The following is a 6,245-nucleotide window of genomic DNA, read 5'->3' as shown; positions in this document are numbered from 1 at the left end:
TCTCGAAAAACCAAAAAAAAAAAAAAAAAAAAAAACAAATAAAAAACACGAACAAAACCCAAGGGCACCCTTGGCAGCCCAGGCTGGCCTTGAGCTCACATCAACCTTGAAGCAGCCCCTCAAGTACTGGGGTAACAGGTTTGCACCACCACACCCGGCTAGGGCTCTGCTCTTACAGCAAGACACTGGGCCGTTCGTTCATCCAGCTCTACTCCACTTAGCTTTGCCTCCTGGCTTTTAGATTAGGAATTACTGGACAAGGACATAAACTTGTGAAATTCTTTTATAATTTCTAGTAGTGTTTCTCCTATACAATCAAGTTTCTTTTTAAGGCTTATTTGTGTGTGTGTGTGTGTGTGTGTGTGTGTGTGTGTGTGTGTGTGTGTGTGGTAGCCAGAGGTCAAGGGTGTTTTCTTCAATCACTGCGCCTTCTTATTCCATGAGACTGACTTGCCTAGGCTAGGCAGCCGGAGACCCTCCTGTCTTTACCGCAGAGGCTTCTGGGGATCTGATATCTGACTCTCACGCTTGCCCAGCAAGCACTTTGCCCACTAAGTCAGTTCCCCAGTTCTCTTTTGTGCCCTTTCAGCCGGTGGTTGGGGTGGATAGCCTTGCCTTCCCACACCATTCTTGTCAGGTTCTGGTATCAGGGGACACTGGCCTCAGGGGGTAAGTTGAGAATGGCCCTTATTTTCTGGACCCTGGGAGGAAAGATCTGTGGCTGAGCTGTGTGTTGCCAGGAACTGTGAACCTCTATGGCTCCGGGCTTTCTGGGGGAAGATGTCAAGCTAAGTCTGCTCCGCTGAAGACTGTAGAATCTCTCGGACTTGCTTTCTTTATGAGTAGGTTTGGGCAGGCGCAGCTTTGGAACATCACCCCATTCCTCTCCCGCTGTCCACTGAGGTACACTCTGGCCCTCACCTTCTGCTTTCTGCTTACGTCTGTGCCTTCCACTCTTCCCTTGGAATCCCTCTCTTCACGTCGGCTTCTGTGTCTGTACCCTCAGAAGTACAAGTCACATAGGACAAAAATGATCTGAGCATGTAGCTCAAGGCTTGCCTAGCATGCAGGAAGCCTTGGGTTCCACCCCAAGCACTCATATACAGGACATGGTGGCATGTGATTGTAATCCAGGCACTTAGGAGGTGACAGCAGGACCAGAAGTTCATGGTCCTCCCCAGTTGCATAGTGGGTTTGAAACTACTATGGGCTTGCATGAAATTGTACCTCAAACAAACAAACAAAACTATATCCATACAAAAATGGTTTATTATAGTAGCAGAGAATCTTTATTGGATTGCAAAAGCAGCCCAGATGCAGGCTGTCCCAGGCCAGCATAGGTGTCTTAGGGCATCGATACCACTGCAAGCCCACGTTCTTCTCCACATGGTGGCATAGTAACTGCTGTGATGCTTACATCTGGGTACCCACGAAAATGTCCAAGAAGAGGGGGCGTCTCCACCTCTGCACCCCTTCCACTAGGAAGGAAGTTTTCCCTAGCACTCCCCACACCACGCAGGCTCTATCAGGTTCTGTTGAGAGGGAGGGGTCAGCACGCACACAGCTCTCAGATATCGGATGAGGAAGCCAGCCTTGCCAACAGAAGTGTGGTGGAGCCTGGGGCAGCAAGCCCAATGTGGCTTAACCTGGGTCATCCTGCCCGGCCCTCTAGGTCACTGGGCAGCTTGACAGAAAACACTATGAGTTGTAGTGTGCTGATAACACTATGGGTTGTGGTGTGCTGATAACACTATGAGTTGTGGTGTGCTGATATGCACGTAACACCTGATTCTCTGGGGAGGAGGGGAGTGGAGTGAGCTGTGATTGAAGATCTGTGGTTCTTTAAACGTATATTGGTTGATTCCAGTCTCCTAGTGTGGACCGCCAGACGGAGTTGGATGGATACAGTGGGCTCTCTGGAGCCCTACCAGCAAGCTGCTGCAGCCCTGGCCAAACCACTGACTCTGTCTCCTGAAGTGAGGGGGTAGGACACCCTGGCTAGGAATGACTGAGGCACTGAGGGATTGCTGCAGGCAGATGAGAGGCTGCGTACTCTCCACCCCAAGTGCCAGGCACTTCCAAATACTGTCTATCCCACAGCCATCTGTGACAGGAGAGAAAACTGAAGTCAGAGGGGTCATGATGCACAGTGACACGCGGAGTGGGGACCAGCCACAAGTCTGTACATGTCCAAAGCCTAAGTGACTTACTTATGGGCAGAGAGCCCTCAAATGAGAGAGCTGGCATGAGCAGAGGCCCATCTGATTCACAGTGCACTCTGATCAGATGGCTGGATGTGGTGGCACACGCTTTTAATCCCAGCACTCCAGAAGCAAAGGCAGGCGGATCTCTGTGAGTTCGAGGCCAGCCTAGTCTAAAAGGTGAGTTCCAAGACAGCCAGGGCCATTACACAGAGAAACCCTTTCTCAAAAAACAAAACAAACAAATAAATGACCAGATGACCATAGTAGTGGTGGCGCTCTTGGGACGTAGAGGCAGGTGGATCTCTCTGAGTTCAAGGCCAGCCTGGGCTACAGAATGAGTTCCAGGACAACCAGGACAGCTAAAGCTACACAGAAAAACCCTATCTCAAAAAACCAAAAGAAGAAAAAAAATGACCAGACCAGGGACTGGAGAGATGGCTCAGTGGTTAAGAGCACTTGTTGCTCTTCTAGAGGACCTGGGTTCAATTCCCAGCACCTTATGACACTCACAAGCATCTGTAACCCCAGTCCCAGGGACCCGATACCCTCTGCTGGCCTCCTTAGGCACCAGGCATGCATGTGGTACACAGACATACATGCGTAACACATAAAATACTTTTTAAGTGACCAGATAGGAGCTGGGGTGTGGCTCAGTGTGTAGAACGCTTGTCTAGCATGCACAAAGTCTTGGTTCAGTTCCCAGCACAGCATAATCCAGATAATGATGCAAGCGGGTCAAAGCCAGCCTAGGTTACCTATGAGATGGGGCGGGGGGGGGGGGGGGGGGGGGGGGGAAGGAGAGGAGAGAGCAGCTAAGGATGAAGTTGCATAGCTGCTGTAATCCCAGTGCTCAGTAGACAAGAGGCAAGATGGCTGCCCCAATATTAGGCTGGTCTAAATAGGGAGCTACAGGCCAGCCTGAGCTACATAGGGAGACTTTGTCTCAAAATAACAGATCTGGAGAGACGGCTTGGTGAGTAAGGTGCTTTTCTTCGTAAGCATGAGGGTCTGAGTTTGGATTCTAGCACCTACGGAAAAGTCAAGTGTGGTGGTACACACCTTTAATCCCAGTGATGTGGGGAAGGGGACAGGAAAATGACTGGGACTTGAAGCTTGCGGATCAGCCAGTCTAGACAAAATGCTAAGCTACAGGTTCAGTGATAGACCCTGTGTCAAAAAATAGGTGGAGAATGACATAAGACACCCGACATTGACCTCTGGCCTTCACCGATGCACAGGGCCTCCGATCCCCTGGGACAGGAGTTGCAGATGGTTGTGAGCTGCCATGTGGATGCTGGGAACCTGTATCTTCTGGAAGAGCAGCCAGTGTTCTTAATTGATGAGCCATCTCTCTAGTCCTAGAGATATATTTTCTGTTAATTTCATTTCAGAATAATTGCAGCATCATCCTGAAGTATTTTTAGAAATCACGGTGGGGTAGAAGGGGCTGAATAGATGGTCCATTGGTTAAGAGCACAAGACCCAAATTCGATTCCACGCACCCACCTTGGGTGGCTCACAACCTCCTGTAACTCCAGGTTCAGAGGGACCCCACATATCTGGCATCTGCAGGCATTTGAACATACACATGCGTGCATACACAAAATTAAAAGTAATAAAAATAAATCTTTTGTCTGTTTGTCTGAGACAGAGTCTCTCTACACAGCCCTGGCTGTCCTGGGACTCGTTATATAGATCAGGATGCCCTCAAACTCACAAAGATCCACCTTCCTCTGCCCCCTAAGTGCTGGGATTAAATGTGGACAACTCCATGCTCAGAAAAGAAGTCATTGGACAAGGGGATGGAGCGATGGCTCAGTGGTTAAGAACACCAGTTGCTTCTGCAGAGAATCCAGCTTCAGTTCCCAGCACTCATATATATGATGACTCACAACTGTCTGTAACTCCAGACCTAGGGGTTCGGGTGCTCTTTCCTGGCCGCTGTGGCACTGTACACAAGTGGTGCGCCGACATACCTACATGCAAGCAAAATATTCATACATATAAGTTTAAAACACTGGGGGCAGTGAGATAGCTCAGTAGGGAAAGGTGCTTGCTACCAGGCCTGATAATCTGAGTTTGATCTTTAGGAAGCACATGGTGCATGGAAAGAATTGACTCCTACAAGCTGTCCCCCCCCTCTTTTTCTCTCCCCCTCTCTCTAAATAAATGCAACTTAAAAAAAATTAATGTCATTGTGTCAATGTGGTTCCAGGAGCTGTTGAGACAGATCATTTTATTCCTTTCAGCTTTCAAAAAAATAATGAAACTGGCTGGGTGGTGGTGGCACACGCCTTTAATCCCAGCACTTGGGAGGCAGAGTCAGGCGGATCTCTATGAGTTAGAGGCCAGCCTGGTCTACAAGAGCTAGTTCCAGGACAGGAACCAGAAGCTACGGAGAAACCCTGTCTCGAAAATCCAAAATAATAATAATAATAATAATAATAATAATAATAATAATAATAATAATAATAATGAAACTGGATTACAAAACAAACAAACATTTTTCCTTGATTTCAATAGAGCAAAGTGTAGGGTGCCCTTGAAACTCACACACTCTGAGGAAGTGCATAGTGAGCCAATGGAAGTTTCTGGCCCTGAGGACTCTTTGCTTGGTTTTGTTTTCTTTAAGACAGGGTCTCTGTGGGTGGCCTCAGACTCACATATACCCACCTGCCCCTGCCTCCTGAGTGCTGGGATTAAAGACAGGTGCTACTATGTTTGGTCCCACACCTGTTTTTTAAAAACAAGAGTCTCCCTAATTGCCCAGGCTGGTGTGGAACCCATAATCCCCATCTCCACCTTCTGAAGGCTGGGATGGCAGGTGAAGGCTGCCATGCCTGAAGACTCAAGAGAAGTCTCCTCGGCTGCCCTGTAAGACAACTTTACATGCCACCTTCGGCTGCTTGTTTGCCCTGTTTGTTTCCCTTTCCCTTCTAAAGGGAAGGGTGAGAGGCTGATATCCCAAACGGAAAGTCTGTCTTAGGCAATCTCAGTGCCTTGACAAGTTAAACGCTTAACTGTAATGTTTTGTCGTTATTGTTTTACTGGAAGGAAAAATAAAATAAGAACCAGAGCTCCAAGGAAGTGTCTGGTAACAGATTCCCACGTGCTCATGCGGTTCAAGCCGCGTGACAGGCTCTGCTGCTCCCTGGGCTCGTCCCCCTACTAACATGCTCTCTTAACAGAAGCCCAGAAGGGCTGGCTGGGCGCTGCCTTTCCCTCAGTGCAAACAGACCGCTCATGACAGCTGGTGTCAGAGAACCCTCAGATGTGCCAGGGAATGGGGGGGGGTAGTGTGGGGAAAGTAGACTCACCCAAACAGAGCCAGGTCCACTGCACAAAAGGGGGTGCTCAGAGCTGCACAGTGTCCTCCAAAAATCTGCAGGCAGCCCTAACCATAGCATGTTGTTTTGCTTGGAAATAGGGTCTCTCTGTTAATGGAGTTAATTGGGGGTAAAGTCAGGCTGGATCTGGAGACCCTGGGCATGACAGGGGTGTCTCTGTAAGAAGAGCAGAAGTCAGAGGGACACACAGGGAAAGCCATGTGAAGATGGAGGTAGAGGCTGGAGTGGTGTGACCAAAAACTACGGGACACCAAGAACTTCAGGAGTTACGAGGAGCTGAGAAGTCATGGCAAGTTCTTCCTGGAGCTGTGAGGTGCATGCAATTGCCCACACTTAGACTAGAGACTGCTCAGACACTCTGGGAAATACATTCTTGTTAGCTTCCTCCTTGGGCATCTGCCATGGCAGGCCTGAGAAGCTCATCCACGCCATCTGATGGAAAACAAAGGGTTATGTCTGGCACACCTTTAGTCCCAGCCCATGGGAGGCAGGCGGATCTCTGTGAGTTCGAAGCCAGCCTGGTCTACATAGTGATTTCCAGGACAGTCAGGGCTGAGACACAGAGAAACCCAGTCTTGGGAAAAATAAAGATCTATTTTTTTTAAATATTTATTTATTTATTTATTTATTTATTATCTATACAGTATACAATATTCTGTCTGTGTGTGTCTGCAAACCAGAAGAGGGCAGCAGA

This window comes from Microtus ochrogaster, chromosome 4 (assembly GCF_000317375.1).
Source record: "Microtus ochrogaster isolate Prairie Vole_2 chromosome 4, MicOch1.0, whole genome shotgun sequence".
Lineage (NCBI taxonomy): Eukaryota > Metazoa > Chordata > Mammalia > Rodentia > Cricetidae > Microtus > Microtus ochrogaster.
Note: the sequence above shows the minus strand (reverse complement) of the source record.